General features: G+C 40.4%; 1 long non-coding RNA gene across 4 annotated transcripts in view; it reads right to left on the bottom strand.

Annotated features, from left to right (window-relative positions):
• LOC138984687 (uncharacterized) overlaps positions 1 to 27,738 on the bottom strand; it is a 583,105-nt gene that overhangs the window by 534,853 nt on the left and 20,514 nt on the right. For all 4 annotated transcript variants that reach the window (XR_011461950.1, XR_011461951.1, XR_011461953.1 and 1 more), the window contains exon 2: positions 2,470 to 2,518. This is a non-coding gene — a long non-coding RNA (uncharacterized lncRNA). The remainder of the gene's footprint in view (positions 1 to 2,469; positions 2,519 to 27,738) is intronic.

Here is a 27,738-nt window from a genome sequence, read left to right as displayed (position 1 = left end):
CTCCCTAATGTGTAAAGTACTCTGTCACTTAGTTCTGTGACTGCAAGCAACAGAAACCAAATGACTAATGTAAGAAGGATTACAGGAAGGAAATTTGAGGCTCAGCAAATCCATGAAAGACTGGAAAATAAGGGTGGGAGACCATCAATGACCAAGACAGAAGTGGAAGCTAGGAAATGGGAATGGCTACAGTGGTCTCATGGGAGGTACTGTCAGGGCAGAATGCCCCCTGGGAGAAAGGAGACTCCTTTAGCTCAAGATTCAACTTCCAGAGAGGAAGCACCCATTTACCCAAGCTTGTGGTCATGCACCTATCCTGAGGCTGAATGTAGGGCCCTGAGTAAGGTCTCTGAGGACAGTTCCAATTAGTATAATTATGTCAAAAGAAAATAAAATGTAGTTAAAAGGAGAAAACAAATACATCCAGAAACAAAAAGGGGGAGGAGCAAAGAAGTCGTCTAAACTTACCAAGGCTTTCTTCAAAAATGCCTACATGTAACTAGGTAGCAAGAGATCACTCGCTTCTTAAGACTATATTAGTTAGTAGCTGCCCACACACAGCCAAAGACAGTGATTACCCTCATGTCTACAAAACTTCAACTGTTTACTTACAGAGGCCTCACTTGTCTTATTAACCAAAAGTTATCTTTTCACTCCACTCCTAAAGCCAAAGCAGAATTCACCCTTCTTTAGTAACAACATGATAGTTTTCAAAACGTTATCCTGACACTTCCAAAGAGAACAGACACCTCAAAACACCTAAAGAATAAATTCATGAGGATGCACATGATGATGATGATGACAGTAATATTCACAAGAGCAGCAGCAGCTAATAGCTCTTGAGTCCTTATCATGGACCAGGACCTGTTCCAAGCCCTCAACACATAATAATTCATTTAATCTCCACAACCGCTTTAGGAGTAAAATAGTATTATTATGCCCATTTCACAAACTAAGAAACTGAGACACAGAGCAGGTGAATAATTTGCACATGGTCCAATAACTCATGAAAGTCAAACCAGAACTAAATCTATGCCTGACTCCAGAATAGCAGAATAACAAAAGGTTTTCACTGAGAGTAGAGGAAATAAAACTATACCATTGTGAAAACATTTTCCAGGAAGAAAGAGAGCACCATAACTGTAGCTAAAGATCGCAAGGTTCTGAAGGCTGCTACAGCATCACTAACTTCAACAATTTATGAGAATTTATTTCTAAAATCTATCAAATACAGCTTTTTTCCAAGATGTGGCTCAGTGGTCCAGAGACATGTAAGTTACATGGCTGAAAATAAGAATCATCTATATCTTAAGATGGCCAACCATGACAGAAAAATCCCAAGCCAACCAGCTGTCATGCGTTTGAGTTTAGTCATCCCAAAGCAAACAACCCTCAAAAGAGTATTTTTATAGCTCACGTTTTGATTATTCAAAAGGGATTTTCTCCAATTTCCCTGTAAAATTGCCCTCAAAATAAACATTTAAAAATCAGCTCCAGAGGTAGATTTGTCACAAAGTTAGGAATAACTTAAAGTATAAGGTAAATCAAAATGGCTTTTCCAACTTGAACTAAAATGGTCATGGTTATGATTGCTGTAATAAAAATGACAGGAAAAAACCTGTAATTGTCAAAAACATAATTGATGATGAAAACAAATGTAAAATTATGGCATATTTCACCCTGGCCACCAAAGACTCTTGATGAAACTGCAGCCCTATAATTCCCCAGAATGAATTCTTTAAATTAAAATACTTCATGCAGAACAGAAATTAAACAATGAATCAAAGAATAATGCTGTACAGAAGTATGCTTATAAATATACCTAGGAAAGAGGAAACAATTACATTTTTCCATGTAAAAACCAACTCGATTGTAATGTTTCACAGGAGGCTGAGTAGGTACTTTCTCCATTGCTTTGAACTTGGAAGTTCATTTCCTGTAACTCAGTTAGTGTCCACTGTGACCGGGGGGAACGAAATTAGCTACACCAAACTGGCTGGCTTTCTCCTTTCTACAAAACTAGCTCCTCTACACAACAGCACATCTGACTTTCATGATAAATCTCATGCAACCCAATTGAAATGCCACTTTGCATTTTATCTTAAATGCTTTATTCGGCCAGCTGGTTTTACTTAACTATTGACCAGAAGTGGTACAAGTGCATTCTTTTTCCATCTAGCATTAATCTTAGTAAACTTAGTGCCACTGGAATGTCTTAACTGCTGAGAAGAAAGCAAAAGTCAGCAAGCATACAATTGCATTTGGCCACCCTCAGCACATCATTTTATTTCCTCCTTCTCCCTTCTAACTATTGCTCAGCACTTTTGCCTGTGAGGGAGGACAAGCAGGTGGTTAAGGAAGTTGTCCTGTCAGCTATATCTTTAATCCGAGTGTTTAAATCTCTGAATAAAAGAAAAATCAATGTTGTAAAGGCAATGTTTGTCAAGGCCATGTAATAAATACACTTACCTTTACAGACTGTTCTCAATGGATTTCCCTTCTTTGCTGAGCTTCAAAGCTACAAAGAGATAAAAACAAAAGCACTGAGTTATCTGCGAGTAGAACAGCAAACGTTTTCTCTCCATGTCTCTAAGTAGAATTTCCATATGCCATTATACATGATGCTAGCCAAATAAACCACTAATAATATTCGTGCCTCATACCTCCTGCACAAAAGGCCAATGAGAGACAAGGTTGTAAACTGAAAACAGCACACACATCCACCCAGGATTGACTCACACAAACCTGGCCAAATCTACAGTCTAACCTTTGGAGGTATGAAGTCCTTAACAGAAGGGAGTGAACTTCTCAACAGAAGCCTTATAAAGTGAGGAGATGAAAATCAAATCAAACATTATGCAGCACACTTGATTTGACCAAGCATTTTGTATTATTTAGCACCATCTTTCCTGCACACTCAATTTCCATTTCCCTGGAAGTTTTACTTGGAATAGCCTCTTCCCTTTATATGAGGTGTATGTGTTAGTTGCTCAGTCATGTCTGGCTTTTTGCAACTCCATGGACTGTAGCCCACCAGGCTCCAGTGTCCATGGGGTTTTTCCAGCAAGAACACTGAAGTGGGTAGCCATTTCCTCCACCAGGGAATCTTCCCTACCCAAGGATAGAACCTCTATCTTCTGCGTCTCTGGCATTGCATACAGACTCTTTAGCACTGAGCCATACAAGATGCATGGCCCTCCCAAACCAGACCTCACCACTTCCCTCTATGAGTATATGTGTGCAAGCTTACACATACAATCCTCCTTTCTCAAGATAAGAGTGTAGCCTTCTCTCAGTAGAGAGAAACTCACAAAACAAAGTAAGCTACATTTGGCATTTTCAAATCAAATCTAGACATGTTAAATTAAGCTGCCTGTGACCAAAACAATGCACTAACTGCACACAAGTCAACATGATAGGAAAGGTGGTAAAGCACAGCTGCTAAACAGGAGTAAGAATTTAAGGTTTCAAGGGCTGGTTCTATAATGGTCCACCATTGCTCATACGTTGATTCCATAATTAAAAATAAATGGTGGAGCTTCCCTGGTGGTGCAATTGTTAAGAACATGCCTTGCAATATCGAATACCAGTTCGATCCCTGTTCTGGGAAGATCCCACATGCCGCAGAGCAGCTAAGCCCATGCAACACGACCACTGAGCCAGCCCTCTAGAGCCTGCGAGCCACAACTACCGAGTCCATGTGCTGCAACTACCGAAACCTGAGCGGCTACAGCCTGTGCTTCGAAACAAGAGAAGCCACCACAATGAGAAGCCTACACATGACAAAGAGTAGCCCCTGCTCGCTGCAACTAGAGAAAGCCCACATGCAGCAGCAAAGGCCCACCATAGCCAAAAAAGTAAAGAGATTTTTTTTTTATTACAAATAAATAAGTAAACGGTGACCTAGTTGCTAAGATTCTGAGCTCCCAGTGCAGGGGGCACAGGTTCCATCCCTGGTCAGGGAAGTAGATCCCACACGCCACAGTTAAGAGTTTGCATGCTGCAACTAAAGATTCCACATGCTGGAACTATGACCCAGTGTAGCCAACTAAATAAATACTTTTTTAAAAGAGAGATCACTCTGTATTAAAAAAAAAAAATAGGATATGCCTATTCCCCTCATTTGTGTCTAGGTCCTAACGTCTCTCAAGGTGCAGCAACTGGGAACGGTCAACAACTCCATGGTTTTCTCATGTTTCTTTTTTTTCCCTTCAGTGTCCTAAGTAACTGCTTCAGGCCCTACTGGGCTATTTTTCTTCACAGCCCCCATCAAACCATAGAAACCATCATCGCAGATGCATGACCACCAAAGAACAAGGCCAGATTGGGGGCTACAATATAAACTTTAGATTGTTAATGCAGGAGATAAGATGCCTCTATAGAACATCAAAATTTCTCCTTCCACATACAGATGGTCAACAAACACATGAAAAGATGCTCAATATTGTTCACTATTAGAGAAATGCAAATCAAAACTACAGTTATGTATAACCTCACACCAGTCAGAAAGGCTATCATTTTAAAAAATCTACAAACAATAAATACTGGAGAGGATTTGGAGAAAAAGGAAGTCTTTTGCACTGTTGGGGGAATGTAAATTGATAACAATTATTATGGAAAACGGTATGGGGATTTCTTAAAATAATAGGAATAGAAGTACCAAATGCCCTAACAATCCCACTACAGGGCATGTACCCCCAAGAAAAACCACAATTAAAAGAGACACATGTACCCCAATATTCATTGCACAGTACTTTTTATAATAGCTAGGACAAGGAAGGAACCAAGATGCTCATCAACAGATGAATGGATAGGGAAGCTGTGGTATATATATACAATGGAATATTCCTCAGCCGTGAAAAGCAAGGCATTTGAGTCAGTTCTAATGAGGTGGATGAACCTAGAGCCTATTATAGAGTGAAGTAAGTCAGAAAGAAAAACAAATATCATATATTAATGCATAATATGGAATCTAGAAAGATGGCACTGACGAACCTATTTCCAGGGCAGCAATGGAGATGAAGACAGAGGGAACAGACTTATGGACACAGTGCGGGAAGAAAAGGGTGAGGCAAATGGAGAGAGAAGCATGGAAACATATACATCACCATATGTAAAATAGATGGCCAGTGGGGATTTGCTATGTGATTCAGAAAACTCAAACCGGGGCTTTGTGACAACTTAGAGGGGTGGGAAAGGAAGGCAAGAAGCACGGAGGTACAAGAGGGAGGAGACATATGTATACCTACGGCTGATTCATGTTGATGTATGGCATAAACCAACACAATATTATAAACTAATTATCCTTCAATTTAAAAAGTTTTTAAAAAACTAGAAGAAAAAATTGTGGTAAATATATATAACAGAATATTACTCAACTATAAAAAGAATGCATTTGAGTCAGCCCTAATGAGGTGGATGAACCTAGAGCCTATTGTACAGAGTGAAGTAAGTCAGAAAGAGAAAGACAAATATTGTATATTAACGCATGTGTATGGAATCTAGAAGGATGGTACTGCTGCTGCTGCTAAGTCACTTCAGTCGTGTCCGACTCTGTGCGACCCCATAGACGGCAGCCCACCAGGCTCCCCTGTCCCTGGGATTCTCCAGGCAAGAACACTGGAGTGGGTTGCCATTTCCTTCTCCAATGCATGAAAGTGAAAAGTGAAACTGAAATCGCTCAGTCGTGTCCGACTCTTAGCAACCCCACGCACTGTAGCCCGCCAGGCTCCTCCATCCATAGGATTTTCCAGGCAAGAGTACTGGAGTGGAGTGCCATTGCCTTCTCAGGGCAGCAATGAAGAGGCAGACACAGAGAACAGACTTGTGGACACAGTAGGGGAAGGAGAGGATGGGATGACTAAAAAGAGTAGCATGGAAATATATACACCACCATATGTAAAATAGATAGCCAGTGGGAATTTGCTCTGTGACACAGGGAGTTCAACCCAGTGCTCTGTTACAATGTTGAGGGGTGGGATGGGGTAGGAGATGGGAGGGAGGTTCAAGGAGGGGACATATGCATACCTGTGGCTGAGTCATGTTGATACTTGATAGATAGAAACCAGCACAAAATTGCGGAGAAGGCAATGGCACCCCACTCCAGTACTCTTGCCTGGAGAACCCCATGGATGGAGGAGGCTGGTGGGCTGCAGTCCATGGGGTCGCTAAGAGTCGGACACGACTGAGCGACTTCACTTTCACTTTTCACTTTCATGCATTGGAGAAGGAAATGGCAACCCACTCCAGTGTTCTTGCCTGGAGACTCCCAGGGACGGGGGAGCCTAGTGGGCTGCCGTCTATGGGGTCGCACAGAGTCGGACACGACTGAAGTGACTTAGCAGCAGCAGCAGCAGCACAAAATTGTAAAGCAATTATCCTTCCATAAAAAAATTTTTTTTTAATTTCTCCTTCCCCCTAGGCTATGTGGATTGAAATAGTGTTGAAAGAAACATAATTTGGGGAAGACTAGATAAAACAAAATACATTTTATAAAACCTGAGAGATTTATGGTCTAACAGCACAGAGATTAAGCAGTATCCCTTTCTACTCCAACCACATAGAAATGCTTAACAAAGTGTGAGTGGGCATAGGGGAAGTCCATATGATTCACGTGTGGGACGCACAGAGAGCAAGAGAGGAGCCACTCTTGCGTCCTGGGCCCATGCAGTTTAAATGGTTGCAGTGATGTTAAAATTTGTTTGCATTGAGACAAGGAGAAAAACAAAACCCAGAGACTTTGAACACATGTTTCTTAGGTTCACGTCAAGCTGCCTTCGTGATCCTGCACGAGCCCTTTTATCTCATGGAAAAACAAGCCCGAGGTCATCCCATCCCACCAGCCCAAGGACTGCCTGAGGATGACAGTGGACACCTGGACCAGTTCCACCCATCAGAACACTGACACAAGCTTCCCTAACCAGGAAACCTTGACAAGCCACCTGTACAAACCCACACACAGTGAGGAATAGCCACAATAAAGAGAACTCCACAAACTGCCAGAATACAGAAAGGACACCCCATACTCAGCAATTTAAACAAGATGAAGAGACAGAGGAATAGCCAGCAGATAAAGGAACAGGATAAATGCCCACCAAACCAAACAAAAGAGGAAGAGATAGGGAATCTACCTGATAAAGAATTCCGAATAATGATAGTGAAATTGATCCAAAATCTAGAAATTAAAATGGAATCACAGATAAATAGCTTGGAGACAAGGATTGAGAAGATGCAAGAAAGGTTTAACAAGGACCTAGAAGAAAAAAAAAGAGTCAATATACAATGAATAATGCAATAAATGAAATTAAAAACACTCTGGAGGCAACAAATAGTAGAATAACAGAGGCAGAAGATAGGATTAGTGAATTAGAAGATAGAATGGTAGAAATAAATGAATCAGAGAGAATAAAAGAAAACGAATTAAAAGAAATGAGGACAATCTCAGAGACCTCCAGGACAATATTAAACGCTACAACATTCAAATCATAGGGGTTCCAGAAGAAGAAGACAAAAAGAAAGACCATGAGAAAATACTTGAGGAGATAATAGTTGAAAACTTCCCTAAACTGGGGAAGGAAATAATCACCCAAGTCCAAGAAACCCAGAGAATCCCAAACAGGATAAACCCAAGCGAAACACCCCAAGACACATATTACTCAAATTAACAAAGATCAAACACAAAGAACAAATATTAAAAGCAGCAAGGGAAAAACAACAAATAACACACAAGGGAATTCCCATAAGGATAACAGCTGATCTTTCAATAGAAACTCTTCAAGCCAGGAGGGAATGGCAAGACATACTTAAAATGATGAAAGAAAATAACCTACAGCCCAGATTATTGTACCCAGCAAGGATTTCATTCAAGTATGAAGGAGAAATCAAAAGCTTCTCAGATAAGCAAAAGCTGAGAGAATTCTGCACCACCAAACCAGTTCTACAACAAATACTAAAGGATATTCTCTAGACAGGAAACACAAAAATGGTGTATAAATTCGAACCCCAAACAATAAAGTAAATGGCAACGGGATCATACTTATCAGTAATTACCTTAAACGTAAATGGGTTGAATGCCCCAACCAAAAGACAAAGACTGGCTGAATGGATACAAAAACAAGACCCCTACATATGTTGTCTACAGGAGACCCACCTCAAAACAGGGGACACATACAGACTGAAAGTGAAGGGCTGGAAAAAGATTTTCCATGCAAATAGGGACCAAAAGAAAGCAGGAGTAGCAATACTCATATCAGATAAAATAGACTTTAAAACAAAGGCTGTGGAAAAAAGAGACAAAGAAGGTCACTACATAATGATCAAAGGATCAATCCAAGAAGAAGATATAACAATTATAAATATATATGCACCTAACACGGGAGCATCGCAGTATGTAAGACAAATGCTAATAAGTATGAAAGGAGAAATTAACAATAACACAATAATAGTGGGAGACTTTAATACCCCACTCACACCTATGGATAGATCAACTAAACAGAAAATTAATAAGGAAACACAAACTTTAAACGATACAATAGACCAGTTAGACCTAATTGATATCTATAGGACATTTCATCCCAAAACAATGAATTTCACCTTTTTCTCAAGCGCACATGGAACCTTCTCCAGGATAGATCACATCCTGGGCCATAAAGCTAGCCTTGGTAAATTCAAAAAAATAGAAATCATTCCAAGCATCTTTTCTGACCACAATGCAGTAAGATTAGATCTCAATTACAGGAGAAAAACTATTAAAAATTCCAACATATGGAGGCTGAACAACACGCTGCTGAATAACCAACAAATCACAGAAGAAATCAAAAAGAAATCAAAATTTGCATAGAAACGAATGAAAATGAAAACACAACAACCCAAAACCTGTGGGACACAGTAAAAGCAGTCCTAAGGGGAAAGTTCATAGCAATACAGGCACACCTCAAGAAACAAGAAAAAGTCAAATAAATAACCTAACTCTACACCTCAAACAACTAGAAAAGGAAGAAATGAAGAACCCCAGGGTTAGTAGAAGGAAAGAAATCTTAAAAATTAGAGCAGAAATAAATGCAAAAGAAACAAAAGAGACCATAGCAAAAATCAACAAAGCCAAAAGCTGGTTCTTTGAAAGGATAAATAAAATTGACAAACCATTAGCCAGACTCATCAAGAAACAAAGGAGAAAAATCAAATCAATAAAATTAGAAATGACAGTGGAGAGATCACAACAGACAATATAGAAATACAAAGGATCATAAGAGACTATTATCAACAATTATATGCCAATAAAATGGACAACGAGGAAGAAATGGACAAATTCTTAGAAAAGTATAACTTTCCAAAACTCGACCAGGAAGAAATAGAAAACCTTAACAGACCCATCACAAGCATGGAAATTGAAACTGTAATCAAAAATCTTCCAGCAAACAAAAGCCCAGGTCCAGACGGCTTCACAGCTGAATTCTACCAAAAATTTAGAGAAGAGCTGACACCTATCCTGCTCAAACTCTTCCAGAAAATTGCAGAGGAAGGTAAACTTCCAAACTCATTCTATGAGGCCACCATCACCCTAATACCAAAACCTGACAAAGATGCCACAAAAAAAGAAAACTATAGGCCAATATCACTGATGAACATAGATGCAAAAATCCTAAACAAAATTCTAGCAATCAGAATCCAACAACACATTAAAAGATCATACACCATGACCAAGTGGGCTTTATCCCAGGGATGCAAGGATTCTTCAATATCCGCAAATCAATCAATGTAATACACCACATTAACAAATTGAAAAACAAAAACCATATGATTATCTCAATAGATGCAGAGAAAGCCTTTGACAAAATTCAACACCCATTTATGATAAAAACTCTCCAGAAAGCAGGAATAGAAGGAACATACCTCAACATAATAAAAGCTATATATGACAAACCCACAGCAAACATTATCCTCAATGGTGAAAATTGAAAGCATTTCCTCTAAAGTCAGGAACAAAACAAGGGTGCCCACTTTCACCATTACTATTCAACATAGTTTTGGAAGTTTTGGCTACAGCAATCAGAGCAGAAAAAGAAATAAAAGGAATCCAAATTGGAAAAGAAGAAGTAAAACTCTCACTATTTGCAGATGACATGATCCTCTACATAGAAAACCCTAAAGACTCCACCAGAAAATTACTAGAACTAATCAATGATTATAGTAAAGTTGCAGGATATAAAATCAACACACAGAAATCCCCGTGCATTCCTATACACTAATAATGAGAAAACAGAAAGAGAAATTAAGGAAACAATTCCATTCACCATTGCAACGAAGAGAATAAAATACTTAGGAATATATCTACCTAAAGAAACTAAAGACCTATATATAGAAAACTATAAAACACTGGTGAAAGAAATCAAAGAGGACACTAATAGATGGAGAAATATACCATGTTCATGGATTGGAAGAATCAATATAGTGAAAATGAGTATACTACCCAAAGCAATTTATACATTCAATGCAATCCCTATCAAGCTACCAACAGTATTCTTCACAGAGCTAGAACAAATAATTTCACAATTTGTATGGAAATACAAAAAACCTCGAATAGCCAAAGCGATCTTGAGAAAGAAAAATGGAACTGGAGGAATCAACCTACCTGACTTCAGGCTCTACTACAAGGCCACAGTTATCAATACAGTATGGTACTGGCACAAAGACAGAAATATAGATCAATGGAACAAAATAGAAAGCCCAGAGATAAATCCACGCACATATGGACACCTTATCTTTGACAAAGGAGGCAAGAATATACAGTGGATTAAAGACAATCTCTTTAACAAGTGGTGCTGGGAAATCTGGTCAACCACTTGTAAAAGAATGAAACTAGAACACTTTCTAACACCATATACAAAAATAAACTCAAAATGGATTAAAGATCTCAACATAAGACCAGAAACTATAAAACTCCTAGAGGAGAACATAGGCAAAACACTCTCTGACATACATCACAGCAGGATCCTCTATGACCCACCTCCCAGAATATTGGAAATAAAAGCAAAAATAAACAAATGGGACCTAATTAAACTTAAAAGCTTCTGCACATCAAAGGAAACTATTAGCAAGGTGAAAAGACAGCCTTCAGAATGGGAGAAAATAATAGCAAATGAAGCAACCGACAAACAACTAATCTCAAAAATATACAAGCAACTCCTACAGCTCAACTCTAGAAAATAAATGACCCAATCAAAAAATGGGCCAAAGATCTAAATAGACATTTCTCCAAAGAAGACATACAGATGGCTAACAAACACTTGAAAAGATGTTCAACATCACTCTTTATCAGAGAAATGCAAATCAAAACCACTATGAGGTACCATTTCACACCAGTCAGAATGGCTGCGATCCAAAAGTCTACAAATAATAAATGCTGGAGAGGGTGTGGAGAAAAGGGAACCCTCTTACACTGTTGGTGGGAATGCAAATTAGTACAGCCACTATGGAGAACAGTGTGGAGATTCCTTAAAAACTGGAAATAGAACTGCCTTATGATCCAGCAATCCCACTGCTGGGCATACACACTGAGGAAACCAGAAGGGAAAGAGACACGTGTACCCCAATGTTCATCGCAGCACTGTTTATAATAGCCAGGACATGGAAGCAACCTAGATGTCCATCAGCAGATGAATGGATAAGAAAGCTGTGGTACATATACACAATGGAGTATTACTCAGCCATTAAAAAGAATACATTTGAATCAGTTCTAATGAGGTGGATGAAACTGGAGACTATTATACAGAGTGAAGTAAGCCAGAAGGAAAAACATAAATACAGTATACTAACGCATGTATATGGAATTTAGAAAGATGGTAACGATAACCCTGTGTACGAGACAGCAAAAGAGACACTGATGTATAGAACAGTCTTATGGACTCTGTGGGAGAGGGTGGGAAGATTTGGGAGAATGTCATTGAAACATGTGAAATGTCATGTATGAAACGAGATGCCAGTCCAGGTTCAGTGCACGATGCTGGATGCTTGGGGCTGGTGCGCTGGGAAGGCACAGGGGGATGGTATGGGGAGGTTGGGAGGGAGGAGGGTTCAGGATGGGGAGCATGTGATTTTTTTTTAAAAATAAAAAAAAAAAAAAGAAATGCTTAACAAAGTACAGTATAGCTTAAAAGAAAGAGATAAGATCAATATGAAAAAAAAAGTGTAGATTTTCTAGAATGAAAGATATGAATCCTCTTGAAAAGAGCATACCAAGACCTCAACAAGCTAAATGAAAGCAAATCTACCGGTAGATAAAATAGAAGGAAATCAGAGCACCGGAGATAGAAAGAAAGCCTTAAAGTGAACCAGTGAGAACAACCTGCCTCCCAGTTTCTGTGAAACTAGGCTCCACTTGCTTGAATACCTTGTCTTGCATAAAATAATCATGAATGACAAAAAAACCCCAGCAAGGCAGCAGTGAAATAACGTGTCTTAAGTTCCAAAAGGAAAAAAGTTCAGGGAAAACTCTATAGCCATGCTAAACCGATTATCATTCAACAATGACAGCTAGGTTATTTTTCAAAAAAAAAAAAAAGTTGTTTCCTGCTCACAGCAGTTTACTTTTGCTGAGAGGAATACTAAAAGATATCCTTGAATACGAAGGAATTGATTTCAGTAGGAAGGAAAGAGGAACAAAAAGCAATGCTCACCAAATTATATTAGCATGTATGGTGGTAAAACTAGTAAATTCAATAACAAATAATGGATATTGGATAATAATTAATAAGGACTGGTTGTAAAAAAAAAAAAACCTATAATAACAACCAGTTTTAAGGGTTTTCAAATAAGATGAAATAAGTGAAGAATCTTCCCGTAGTGCAGGAGCCACAGGAGCCGCGGGTTCGATCACTGGGTAGGGAAGATCCCCTGGAGGACGGTATGGCAACACACGCCCATATTCTTGCCTAGAAAATCCGATGGACTGAGGAGCCTGGAGGGCTGAGGTCCACAGGGTCACAAAGAGCTGGACACTTCTGAAGTGACTGAGCATGCACAAATGGTTGGCTGGAATTATACACAACAAAGGAGCAGAGGATGAATTGTTTAGGAGCAAGAGATTCTGATTCGGTTGCTAAAGATATGCATTAAAGCTACTGATGAACTTGTTAAGGAATATTGGCATTTCTTTCTCTGTGTACATAACCAAAGATATCCTTTCATATATGCTTAAAGAGAAATGTTTAGATCATCAATGTTAGGATGCCAAGAGACACTGAAGACAATGGAAACATCTCAGTGAATAAACATATTTACATTTGTACAGATTCTTACAATGGAATATTATACAGCTTCAAGAAATCAATGAACCAGTTACAGACATCAACATGTATGCCCTCAAAATTATGGTGTAAAACAAAAGAAACATGTCACAGAAGACTGTATATATTATTCCACATATAAAATGTTCAAAAGGACAAAAATAAATACTATCTTGTTTTGAAATACAACATGACAGTGGCAAAAACTATGAAGAAAAGCAAGAGAATGAATGATGTATACAGAATTCAGGCTATATTTATCTTGAGAGCAAGGGAAGAGTTTGTAAGGATGGAATTCTCTAAAAGGATTCTGGAATGTGACAATGCTCTACTTCTTGGCTTGGGGAGTGGTATCTGGATGTTTGGCTTATTATTGTCTTTAAACTGCAGATATACATTTTCAAAAATTATTTTATATGCATATTATATTTCACAGTTTTAAAACACATAAGAGCAATCATCAAAAGAAAAGAAACATTCAAACCAGTGAAGGGAACAATCTAGAGAATAGAAAACACAACCAATTCTCTTTTTTTAGAAAATTGGAATAGAATGGAGAAAGAAGCAAAGGAAAGCACAGTAAATAGAAAACACAAATGTCAGGACCAGCCCAACAACAAACGGGCCTGTAAAATAAGTTTCAACATGTCAGTAATCAGAGAAAGCAGACTAAATGTATCTATTAAAATAATTTCTTTTCAAAATGAATGTTTAAAAACCTTGCTATCTGATGTTTGTAGGAAACACATCTAAAACAGAGATTTTGAAAGGAAAAGTATAGAAAACTACACACCAAGCAAATAGGAACTGAAAGAAAGTTGGTAGAAATTAGTTAATATTCGGCAAAGTACAAGTTAGCAATAATAGAATAGGTATTTGCATTGGCTCTGTATTGATTCAGTTCAAACTACTTAAAATGACTTCATAATAATCATTTAATATCTATTATGGTTTCTAGGGAACAAGAATTCTGATGCGACAATGCCTGAGGCCTCAGGTGGAAGACCTGAAAACTGGGGCATGGAATCATCTGAAGGTTCATTCCCTCAAGCGTCAGCCAGGTGCTGAGGGTTAGCTGAGGCCGTAGCTGGGGCCATCAGCTGAATACCTCTGGTGGCCTCTACATGTGACGTGAGTCTCATCACAAAATGGTGGCTGGGTTGAAGCTGTTACCCTCATGGCAGTCTCCAGTTGCTGCAGCCTCCAAGTACAGCAACCTGTGGTGATGGCCCTCCACTGCCATCTGTCACAGCGGGGAGAGGGGATGGGGGAAGAGATTCACTGCTGCTTCAAGGCCTGGGCGCTTCCAAAGCCGCCACTGCTTCCAGTGGGCGGCTGTGATGAGAGGTCTGGAGTTCTGCGAGACGCAGCCCTGGGTCTGTCCCTCAGCTCACCTCCGACAAGGTCAGGTTCGGGAAGGCCTTGGGGAGAAGGCAGAGACCCACTGCCCACCACACTCTCTGTCCCGAGGACCACTGTCAGGCTGACTGAACAAGAACTCTGCCACGCTAACGGTCTCCCACTAACGGTCACACAGAAGGGTCTCATGCAAACTGTCTCGCGATATTGGTCTCGCACAGAAAGTCGCATGCTAACGCCTCTCACCCTCACAGCTTCATGCCAGCTCCACCCCTTTTACAATGTGAAGGTCACTGAGGAACTGAAATGAGAACTGTTTTGTGATCTGAGACAGAATTCAGTTTGGAATCGGTTAAGAGACAAGTGGAAATCATTAAAATGAAGAGTGAGTAAGGACAGTATTAGGCACATTCAGATATGAAGGGCAGGCAAGAAAGTAGCATCTAGAGGAGGACAAAGGACTCAAAGAGGGTTTCTCTGCACTGTCTGTAAACTGTACCGGCTGAGCAGGTGTCAAGGTGATGAGAAGATCTGGTTGAGATCACGAGGCTGAAAGCAGAAGAGTGAGAAAGAATAGCTGATACAGGGCTCGTTCCCAGAAAGGTAAAGGGCCAGGAGGTGGGACTGGTCTTAAAACAGAGCTTTGTTCTCACCTTAATCATATAGTGCCTCACAGTAGGCACGCATGCTTTCTTAAAGTTGTTTTTTTTTTTTTTTTAATTTATTTGACTGCATTGGGTCTTAGCTATGGCACACAGTATCTTTAGTTATGGCATGCGAAATCTTAGTCGTGGCGTATGGGTTCTAGTTCCTTGACCACGGATGGAAGCTGGGCCCGCTGCATTGGGAGCAAGGAAGCCACCAGACAACCAGGGAAGTCCCTATTGTCTTAAATTATTACTTTGTTCTGTATTTATGTTTTATGATCTTAATTAATGTCTAAACTCTTTAAAATCTATGGCTTTTATCATTCAAGCCAATCTCACACTGCCTACCTAATCTGAGCCCCAGATTCTATACTAGCACCAGACAGTCAGCCAATACTTGTTGAATAGCCAAGTACAGTTGACCCTTGAACAAGTGTTTGAAGTGCATTGGTCCATTTATACATTGATTTTTTTTTTCAATAAGTATGTACTACAGTACTACATGATCCATGGTTATTGAATCCACAGAAACCCAGATACAGACACACTCACAGAAGGCCGACAATAGTTATACACAAATATATACCACTCAGCCTCCCTAAGCCCTCGTTGTTCAAGAGTCACCTGCACAGTGGACTCCACAGTTTTTGTATACTCTGATATCAAACATTTGTATATCTCTGATACTCAAACATTTGTCTGTATACCTGTGCTAGATATCTGAAGTAGGACAGGTCAAGATCAGAAAACTTATTCTAGTGCCCAAAGTACTTATCCCTGGACAAAAGTCAAGCATATCTGCTCAAACTTGTCCTCTCTTTCCCATGTTTGTCTTGACCCCAAAATTCAAGGACCTAATCTTCTAACGGCCATGAGAACATTTTCACCTGGAGCTACAACGCCTTCTCCCATTTACACCTCCCACTCCCCTCCTATGTAATTTATCCCCATTTTGTTCTAGAGCAGGTGGACTCTGAAACCTTCATGTGACCTCCTGCAAGACACAGACTAGATTTAAATGGATCCAAAGAGGTTTAGGGTTTGGCTGCTCCTAAAAGACATGATCACGGAGGCAGAGTGGCACAGGCCAGTAACACAACTGATTTATCTTAGTGGCTTTTCAGAGGATCAATTCAGTTCAGTCACTCTGCTGCTGCTGCTGCTGCTAAGTCGCGTCAGTCGTGTCTGACTCTGTGCGACCCCATGGATGGCAGCCCACCAGGCTCCCCCGTCCCTGGGATTTTCCAGGCAAGAACACTGGAGTGGGTTGCCATTTCCTTCTCCAATGCGTGAAAGTGAAAAGTGAAAGTGAAAGTGAAGTTGCTCAGTTGTGTCTGACTTAGCGACCCCATGGACTGCAGCCTACCAGGCTCCTCCGTCCATGGGGTTTTCCAGGCAAAAGTACTGAAGTGGGGTGCTATTGCCTTCTCTGAGTCGCTCAGTCGTGTCCAACTCTTTGTGATCCCATGAATCGCAGCATGCCAGGCCTCCCTGTCCATCACCAACTCCCGGAGTTCACTCAAACTCACGACCATCGAGTCAGTGATGACATCCAGCCATCTCATCTTCTGTCGTCCCCTTCTCCTCCTGCCCTCAATCCCTCCCAGCATCAGAGTCTTTTCCAATGAGTCAACTCTTCACATGAGGTGGCCAAAGTACTGGAGTTTCAGCTTTAGCATCATTCCTTCCAAAGAAATCCCAGGGCTGATCTCCTTCAGAATGGACTGGTTGGATCGCCTTGCAGTCCAAGGGACTCTCAAGAGTCTTCTCCAACACCACAGTTCAAAACCATCAATTCTTTGGCACTCAGCTTTCTTCACAGTCCAACTCTCACATCCATACATGACCACTGGAAAAACCAAAGCCTTGACTAGACGGACCTTTGTTGGCAAAGTAATGTCTCCGCTTTTCAATATGCTATCTAGGTTGGTCATAACTTTCCTTCCAAGGAGTAAGCGTTTTTTAATTTCATGGCTGCAATCACCATCTGCAGTGATTTTGGAGCCCAAAAAAATAAAGTCTGACACTGTTTCCACTGTTTCCCCATCTATTTCCCATGAAGTGATGGAACCAGATGCCATGAATCTTAGTTTTCTGAATGTTGAGTTTTAAGCCAACTTTTTCACTCTCCTCTTTCACTTTCATCAAGAGGCTTTTTAGTTCCTCTTCACTTTCTGCCATAAGGGTGGTGTCATCTGCATATCTGAGGTTATTGATATTTCTCCCGGCAATCTTGATTCCAGCTTGTGCTTCTTCCAGCCCAGCGTTTCTCATGATGTACTCTGCATATAAGTTAAATAACCAGGGTGACAATATACAGCCTTGACGTACTCCTTTTCCTATTTGGAATCAGTCTGTTGTTCCATGTCCAGTTCTAACTTGCTTCCTGACCTGCATATAGGTTTCTCAAGAGGCAGGCCAGGTGGTCTGGTATTCCTATCTCTTTCAGAATTTCCCACAGTTTATTGTGATCCACACAGTCAAAGGCTTTGGCATAGTCAATAAAGCAGAAATAGATGTTTTTCTGGAACTCTCTTGCTTTTTCCATGAAACACAGCTTCCCAGAAAATCTTTATCACCCCCAAGCCCCCTCACTCCATTATCCAGTCCCCAGCTCCCTTAAAAACTGGTCTGAATTTAAAGAAACATTTTTCTCAAATATTAAAAAAAACAACACCCTCTTTTGTTTGTGATTTATCTTCCTACAATTAAAACCTATCTCTGGGAACCATCAGTTGCACCTTCCTTAAGGCAGCATTGCCTGGAACGGAGCAATCTGCCTTCACCGTTGCATTCTACAGTCCTCACCTAACTCAACTGCCACATTAAGCGATTGGTTATCGACCTTTAAGTCTTTTAACAATTATGTACATACCTAAGAAAGAAGTCTGTTCACCCAAGAATGAAGACACAAGAATAAATGAAGACAATGAATAAATCAGCCCTGGTTTCCAGTTCTTATGTTCAGTGAGCTGTTACTGCAGACAAATTATTGCAACATTCTTTCAAATGACAGTCAGTTTTCAACTAAGAGAAGATTCTTAAACCATTTTCTACATATTGGTGAAAACCAGGCAGTTGGAAAACATAGCCTTGGTTAAACTATCTGATGATAAATGATTATTTTAAACATATGGAGTTATTTGAGCATCTGCATACTGATTTAGCTCAGTGGTAGCTCAGTCGGTAAAGAATCTGCCCACAATGCAGGCAGGAGACCCGGGTTCAATTCCTGGGTCCCCTGGAGAAAAAAATGGCAACCCACTCCAGTATTCTTGCTGGAAAAATCCCATGGACAGAGAAGCCTGATGGGCTACTGTCCATGGGGTCACAAGAGTCAGACACAATTTAGTGACTCATCTCATCATTACCATACTGATTTAACCCTCACAAAAAACAGCAGAAAAGATCCCCAAAACCTGACACTTCTCAGATATATTCTCAGAAGTTTTATTTCAATGTATATGTGTGTGTTTCTTATATTTTCAGAATTTGTGAAACTGATATATTTAGAGTTGAGAGGGGAGATCAGAACATTCCTTAGTTTTGGGGTTTTTTAAAAAATATTTGTGGTTATTTGACTATGTTGGGTCTTACAGCTCTTGGGATCTTTTCAATTAATTATGGCTGCTCTGGGTCTTTGTTGCTTCTCATAGGCTTTCTGTAGTTGTGGCAAGTGGGGGCTACTTTCTAATTGCAGTGTGCATCATCGTGACCTCTCACTGCAGCTTGCAGTCTCTAGAGCACAAGCTCAGTAGTTGTGGTGTGTGGGCTTAGTTGCCTCAAGGCATGTGGGATCTTCCCAGATCAGGGATCGAACATGTGTCCCCTGCACTTGCAGGCAGATTCTTACCTCTGGATCACCTGGGAAGTCCAGCACTTGGGGACTTGCAACATTAGTTGCAACTTGTGACATGCAAACACATAGTTGTGGCATGTGCGGGATCTTCCATATTTGTTTGTGACATGTGGGAGTGTGCAGCATCTTTACTTGTGGCCTGCGGACTCTTAGCTGCACACAGGCTCTAGTTCCCTGATCAGGGATGGAACCCAGGCTCCCTGCAATGGGAGTGTGGAGTCTTAGCCTATGGACCACCAGGGAAGTCTCCATTCCTTAGTTTTGTCATTAACATGGATAATTGTCAATTCAGTTCAGTTCAGTCATTCAGTCATGTCCGACTCTTTGCGACCCCATGAATCACAGCACACCAGGCCTTCCTGTCCATCACCAATTCCCGGAGTTCACCGAAACTCACGACCATCGAGTCGGTGATGCCATCCAGCCATTTCATCCTCTGTCGTCCCCTTTTCCTCCTGCCCCCAATCCCTCCCAGCATCAGGGTTTTTTCCAATGAGTCAACTCTTGGCATGAGGTGGCCAAAGTACTGGAGTTTCAGCTTTAGCATCATTCCTTCCAAAGAAATCCCAGGACCGATCTCCTTTAGAATGGACTGGTTGGATCTCCTCGCAGTCCAAGGGACTCTCAAGAGTCTTCTCCAACACCACAGTTCAAAAGCATCAATTCTTCGGCGCTCAGCTTTCTTCACAGTCCAACTCTCACATCCATACATGACCACTGGAAAAACCATAGCCTTGGCTAGACGGACCTTTGTTGGCAAAGTAATGTCTCTGCTTTTGAATATACTATCTAGGTTGGTCATAACTTTCCTTCCAAGGAGTAAGCGTCTTTTAATTTCATGGCTGCAGTCACCATCTGCAGTGATTTTTGAACTATTGTTATTGTCACGGATAACAATACTGTCAAAATGTACATGATAGTTTTTCCATTAGACTCTAAGTTCAACAAAGGTACAGACCACATTTTTCTTTTCTTTTTGTCAGTACCTCATTTTTATCTTAAACAAAAGCACTGAATATAGTAGCCTTTCATACGCAGCTGATACAGGCCACACCTTTCATGTAACTTGTTGAATCCACATCCTCCAGGACAGTATCAAGCATGTAACACTTAAGGAAATTTGCTTTAAGAAATTATGTTTGTGTTATTATTAAAACTGAAAACTGACTGAAAATTCTTTAGTTTTTTATTTTTGTTCCCTTTTTTCATTTTCTCAATTTGTACTCTAGGTTTTTTTAAGATGAAAAGGTATCTCTCTACAGAAGTCTATACTTCAATGGCCTGAGACACACACAAACACATACACACACAAAATATAACACAACTCTTCCTCACTGGACTTGTTCAATGCTGTAATATTTGCTAGGCATTGGAAAAATAAATTTGCTAAGTAGCATGAGCCCTGGAAAATCATTAGGTGACATCTGGGGAGCAGAATACCAATCAACCAATAATTAGCATCTTAACTTTCAGAGAGTTCGAGACAAATCAAATTCCATGAGATCTCAGGGAGCATGACCCTGGCCAGGTCGGCGCCCTGGCTATGGGGAGTCACTGGATTTGTCTGACCACAAGACAGGGCTGGAGGTACCGTGGCTAGTTTAATCCTAGGAGGAGACACTCTGACAATGTGACATTTGCACAGGGATGCCCTAATGTGGCCTCAGTGTGTTTTCTTAGAATGAGATGACATTTCAAGTCAAATAGCTCTGTTCCCAATAGCACAAACCCTTCCTGAACTGTAAGAACCTGAATTGGAGAAAAAGAGGTTCATCTCAGAGAGACCCTAAGGTTGTACAGAAGCAACGTTAAAATAATCAACTTTTAAGTAAGGTTAAACCAGACATTCAGTGTTTAGCCTCATTCATTATTATTCCATTTCATAGACCTCAGATGACCTTAGTCTAAAAAACAGTTCTCATTTGAGCAAAACCCTATTCCTGAAGTATCCATACGGGATACTTTTCAATGAACACAGAATCTCATTACAAAATCATGCTACCAAGAAGTGTGGGGAGTGAGTGTCAGTGCACCCTGTCTCCGCCAGACCCCTGCTGCCTGAAACTGCTGTCCACATGCAAGTCCATCCAAGAATGTAGGGTCACTGCTGCTCTGAATGCCTCCTGCCTATCTAAGGTCACCTTTCCTACATGGCTGATTCATTCCAAAGGAAGAAACAGAGGCTAGAGAACACCAATTCCCCATTTGGTTTTGCAGCTATCTACGTGACTTGGGGAACTCATCCTTTAAGAGCAATCCAGAATGGAGGGCCCTACCTCCAAACAGCCGCCAGTCCTCGGGATAAAATGCTCTGCTTCCACCATGTGGCCTGCATGTGCCTGGTTTGCTAGCACCTCCACCCAAAGCCGGGGTGGCTGTTCTGGCAGCCCCCACTCCACTCCACTGCAGGGTCAGGCGGCAGCTTGCCCTCCTCCTGGCTCCTGGCCCAAGGCTTGAATGGCCTGGCCACGTCACTGCCGAGAGGGAGTCTGGTTGTGCCCTCCTCTGAACTCTCCATCTGGAAGATTCTCTGGCCTGCTTCCCTCTCGTTTTTAATCTGACAGACACTGCTGGACCGGGAAACTCAGAGCAGACCAAAGTTCATCTTCTCTTCCCAGCTTCTTGGCTGGCATAATTGCAGGGGCAGAACGAGGTTGGCAGAGACCAGGATGCCAGGAATTAAATGAGGGTCCCTGACCACTGGGCCACATTGGCCCTGCCTTCCAAAGTCTTAATTAGTCCTCTTCTGCTTGGCACACCCACTTGCCTTTGGAACCCAGAGAGGTGGCCGGGTAAGATGCCATGCTCACAGCAAGTATTCAACAAAATATTGGTTGAGAATGGTGGTCACAAATGCCCACTGGCTCAGGGCTTTGCAGCAACAGTCAGTTTTGAGGTCTGGGCCCCAGCGGCAAGATTTCTGCTCCTCTTTCTAATGCAGACAGTTCAAGCAGCAGTATTCTGAGTGATATTCAGCCACCAGCTCAATTTGGAAGCAAAATGATCTTAACAAACGATGGCAGACTTGACAGACAGGCTGTTGAGCCTGGGGACCGAAATAAAGGACAGAAAGAAAAAGAAAGGAAGGGTTGATGGTAAATGGAAGAGAAGAAAATGAACACTGCAAAGAGAATTGAGCAGGATTACAGGACAAGAGAGCTCAGTTCTACAAGTCTGAAATGAGCTGGAAACATAACAACAGACTCAGAGGCGGAAACAACAGCATGGGGGGGGGGGCGGGGGGGGAGTCACACAGAAAGGGGACTGAGCCCGGCAGCTTTGGGGATTTCTGATGCTGGGACACACTCGGGCTAGAACAGTGGAAGATGCAACAGTAAGGAACACTTGAGAGGCTTCAAAAGACGATGACTCTTAATTCTGTCTTGTTTTGCCCCTCTTGAACTGTAGTGATACACCAAAATTTGCTATTTTTCTAAGAGGACCTTGACAGATACAATGGAAACTCTGAGTACATTTTTTCCCTCTGCATTCATTATCTCTGGCCCTTATCCACAGGCCTATTGCAGACTAAATTGAATTTTGGATCACTGGTACTGAGGCGCTGCAATTAATTAACAATAGAAACATAATATTTATATCCCAGCCTAACAACATCTGACATTTAAACTATTCTGCCAGTCGGGCAAATTCCATTCAACAAATTTTCATTTTAATGAACATGACAGGCCACAGTTTACATGACAGGCCAAGAAGCAGAGCAGAGGTGATCTCTCAGCATGTGCTTTTAAGGCCTGGCCATGCTGCAGGAGAAACAAGTTGGGGAGAGTGTCAGAATAATAGAAAAACCAGATCCCCAGTTCTGCTCAGACACACCAAGGACACATGTCCCCTCAACAAAGATTCTGGTACAAAACTGTCCTGTGAGCTCAAAGTGAAACACCTATTGCCTCTGATGACCCAGTGGATGGTTTTTCTTTCTTTGGGCTGTTGACATTTTCTTCAGGGTACTAAGCTCCTTCAGTCCTTCCTAATTAAAAAGTGATAAACGTTTTGCAAGGCAACCAGTAATGTGCAAAGTACACAAGAGTTGGAACTGATGCAGCTTTTTCAGTTGGCACAAGACTGGCCTTCCTTATTTTGCCAGATGGTGTGTCTCAGTAAGTCCCCAATCCCTGACTCAAGCGAGGGACACTGTCAATATGATGCTGAAGCAGAGTCTTCTTAAATGCTATCTTATTTTGCATTAAACTAACACCAAGAAGGCCTAACATTTTCTTCTTGCTGAAACTTTCATAGTTAAAGAAGTTTTCATTTTCCTGTGACTCATTATTCAAGCAGACATAAGATGGTTTTTCACTGACTTATCTGTTTCTCATACCTTTTAAGCTTCTCTCTAATTGCCTTGCTCTTTCTACACTTTCCTTTATATCCACCATTTTGGGGTAGTATATATGGGCTTGGAGAAATCCACACCATGTCACCTGACCAGTAATCCATAGCAGAGTAATAGGAGGTCAGGCTATGAGATCTAGTGTTTGCTATTGGTTTTCAGCAAATTTACATGGTTCTGTTGAGGATGGAAATTTCTCCTCAAGTGTACCAACAACAAATGTCAACAGGAGCCCTTTTTATTGGAAAGGTTGTATATTTCTATTTCACATATTTAAAACACTCTCTAACTCAGTTTTTACATCAATTTAAAATAATTGAAATAAAGTTTCACTTTAAAAGTAAAGACGTCTTTGGAATATGGATCTGTTTCCAATCTCGGCAAGTGAAGTAGCCACGTCCACAGTGATCTCTCTTCAAGCTATAACTCTGAATAGATCCAAAATGATAACTATGCTCCATGTCACTTCTAGATATGGTCACGATATAGGAACATTAAGTCCTGAAAGGAGAACAGCGTTTTCATTATTATAACCAAATTTACAATCAGCAAGTTTCAATCAAGTCAACAACATACATGTAGTGTGTGGACACACACACACAAATACGAGTTATAATAAAGATCAGGTTTTTTGAGTTCTTTACACACATCCCCTCATGTATAACACTATAGTACTGATATGAACTCAATTACATATTGAAGAAAGGATGATTAGAGTTCCCTGGTTTTCCTAATAGGCAAAGTCCAAAGTCACAAGCAGTAACTGGAAGAGGCGAGGTGCAAATTCAAGTTTGCCTCCCCCCAGAGCCTATGCTCTACACAACCCAGTGGCATATGACGGCATCCGCAAGGGAGACAGCATGAAGGAATTGATTTCTTTTGGCAGTAGTCAAAATATCTTTAAAATATCAGGTATAAAACATTTTCAGTCCACCAGATACTTATTTAATTTTGAAAAATCAATTTTTATGAAGCTTCTCTGAGAAGCAGTTTTGTGTTTGTTAATGCCTGATTATATTCTTGAAAAAGTAGAAGCTTGATGGCAAAAAAAAAAATACATTTCTTAAAGTCAAGAAGAAAAACAAGATCCTAACCGGATTGAATTGATAATGTTTGACAGAACACAAATGAATAGAATCTGTAACTTTAACAGGGCTTTGCAGGAGGCATGTTCTAAAACAGTCATATCAAATTCAGAACACAAAAGATTTAACATGCTTATTGCTGTAAACAAAGGCATTTGGTTAAATGAAAGTTCCATCAAAGCTTAATAACCAAATTCAAGTGAACACAAAGTAAGGGGTTATATACTTTCTGCGGTTTCAGTAATAGCTAATCTAATAATGGTAAATGGAGGGTTATTGTTGATTCCTTTGCCTCTGTTTCATAAATTAGATAAAGCAACCTGGCAGTTACAGTACTTTAGAGTTTTATTCGACTAAGTGATTTGAAAGCTATCTTGAAATATAACGAAGTCATGACGTGAATGACTGCTGAACTGTACCTTGTACATTAGTATTTTCGACCAGTGCTAAGTAAGAAGCTTCCTGGGAACTAAAACTGTTCTACAGAGCTTATTTGTATGTACAGTACCAACGATTTAGAAGGCAAAGCGTTGTTGACACAGTATTATCTGATATTCCGTTGCACCAGGACCAAGCTTGTAAAACACAGACTAGAAGAGCAGTCAAGTGTTATTATTTCTTCTGATCCAAAACAGGAACAATAGAATTTCTCTGGTTAATGGTTTTTCATAGCACATTTCCAGTTTTCTACTATGCTTTATTGATCTGGATAGTAAATACTAAATGGTTTTCTTCCCTGGCTAAAGAATACACAAAGCCTATGTCCTGCGTCCAGTGGGAAACACTTCCAAAGGCCCATGGTGGTGGCATCTCAACAGGCAACTAAGGGGTGGTAACATGAACCAAAGCATCTTCCTTACTGAAAAAATGTTCTGGTTGAATCCTGGGCCTTTTGATCACAGAAAATGCTTCCAGAGCCTTTGCACTTGGAGACACGACGCCTGTGGTTCTGAGGGCCGATGAGCTGCCCTTCACAAAAGCAGTCTATTTTCCTGCATTGTCCCCCTGTGCCCTGAAACGGTTACTTTCAATTACTCTGATAGCCCAGGAAGAAAAATATCCCTCTCTTCATATTTCATTCACATAATAAGAATCTGCAAGCTGTTCTGTATGACAGATGAGGACTGTGAGCTGAAGCAACTTGTTCCGCCTGTCAGCCTCCAAGAACCCACAGCAATGAGATACAATCGTGATGACATTACTAGAGAAGAAGTGGGTCAAATACGTGGTCACTTTAAAATAGAATGTCAACTGTTCTTTCTACTTCAGTAATTTGATGCAGTGGTACCCAACCCCCACCCCCCAAAAAAGAAAAAGTTAAATAGGAGCTCATTGCTATTAGCTTGGTGTGCGTGCGCACACACACACAAACACAAAGAAATGCAAATATTGTTAAAATTATTGTTTCACATAAGCCCTTAAATGACTTTTGTCAACACCAGTCAACAAAAATTCACTAAGCATCTTCTATGGGCCAGACACTGATGTAGGGAAAGTGTTGAAAACAGACACAGCCCCTGCCTCATAGAGTTTACAGTCTGGAAATAAAGGACAAGTTGTAGTAAGGTGATTGAAACTGATATAATGAAATTTTGAAATGAAGTACAAGGGGGCTTATAAAACAAGAACTAACAGTCTTACCAGTCAGAATAAGTTATCCTGTAGAAGAGACCTTTAAGCTAAGACCTCAGGTAGAAATAGTAGCCAAGTAATGAGTGAGGGGGAGGCATTCCAAGCAGAGGACTTTCTCTACAAAATGTTTCCTTTCAAACAAATTGGGCTTCAAGAGGCAGAAGTATAATGGAATAAATGAAGCCATGGAGTCCACCCCTGAGAATTATTATCTTTTTCTTGTTTTAACCTCTAGTTTAAAAAATTGATTAAAAGAAAAAAAATTAAAGCATTAGTATGCCTCTAGTATGCCTTGGTCCTATCTCATTATGTACAGGCAAAAGTTAGTCAAATGACATCTTCTTGCCGATCTAAATGTTATGGTGGATTTTACTTTAAAAAAAAAAAATCTAATTTGTCTTGGTTAAAACCTATGGGTTATTTTTAAAAACATGTTTTGACAGCAGTGAAACTTGCAGCACATACAACACCAATAGCATAAATTTGTCCAGGGTACAAGTACATGAAAATTAACACAAGTAGTTGGTAAATGGGATTTTAAAAAAAACACTGTTACCAACTTCAGGCCACAACAGGTAGAAACTGAGAAGAAAAAAAACTCTCTTCTCTAACACTTGGTCATGAAAATTCTGATTCATTCTTGCAAAAATTGTACTGGATCATCACTCACATCTGTTAAAAAATACAACTGTTTTCCATGGATTGAACAAAATGGAATGGAGAGAAGCAACGCTTGCCCTTTCTACTAAACCCCAGAATGTGACATTTGGACCATTTTTCTTTCCAAATTCAAAATCCATCCCCAGAATCCAAAATCAATAAAATTTGTGTTAGCATAACTGAGACTGTATTTGGCCCTACAAACTCAAGGACTAAGTAAGTCTACTAGTATGGCAGAGTTTTCCTGTGTTTTTTTCTTTGTCTTTGGCTATTAACTACCAGAAATGACCTTTAGCACCTGCTCTAAAGTAAATACAACCTAGAAGTACTTTAAAAAATATGGAGTACAAACCATGAGAATTAAAAGTCCCTTTCTACCCCATTACTTACATCTTACCAAGAGTTCAGTCTAGAAGTCATGAAGAAGAAGACTGACCAAATCAGAAAGTACCTACAGGATGGCAACCGGAACAGTGGGGCTTCTGAACTTCACATAAGGAACAACTGAAGTACCTGGGGAATATTCACCTAGAGAAAAGCAATAAGAGATATGAAAACTGCTTCCATAACTTCTATGGAAATTCAGTGATTAAAGCCATTTCATTTTACTGAGTACTTCCTCTGTACAATGCAAAGAAGAAACAACCCTGAGTGAATAAGCCTTAGTCCTTTACTACCATGTGGAGTAGAAAATGGACTTTCTCTGCAGCATTTCACAGGATATGATCTACCAGGGAAGAGCACAGATTCTGGAATCAGAGCCCTAGACTCAAAGCCTGTTGTGAGCTAAATGGTAGCCCCCCAAAGATACATCTCCATCAAATCTCTGGAGCCTGCAAGTGTTACCTGTTTCAGAAAAAGT

This window comes from Bos mutus, chromosome 22 (assembly GCF_027580195.1).
Source record: "Bos mutus isolate GX-2022 chromosome 22, NWIPB_WYAK_1.1, whole genome shotgun sequence".
NCBI lineage: Eukaryota > Metazoa > Chordata > Mammalia > Artiodactyla > Bovidae > Bos > Bos mutus.
This window is presented reverse-complemented; position numbering and strand designations above follow the sequence as displayed.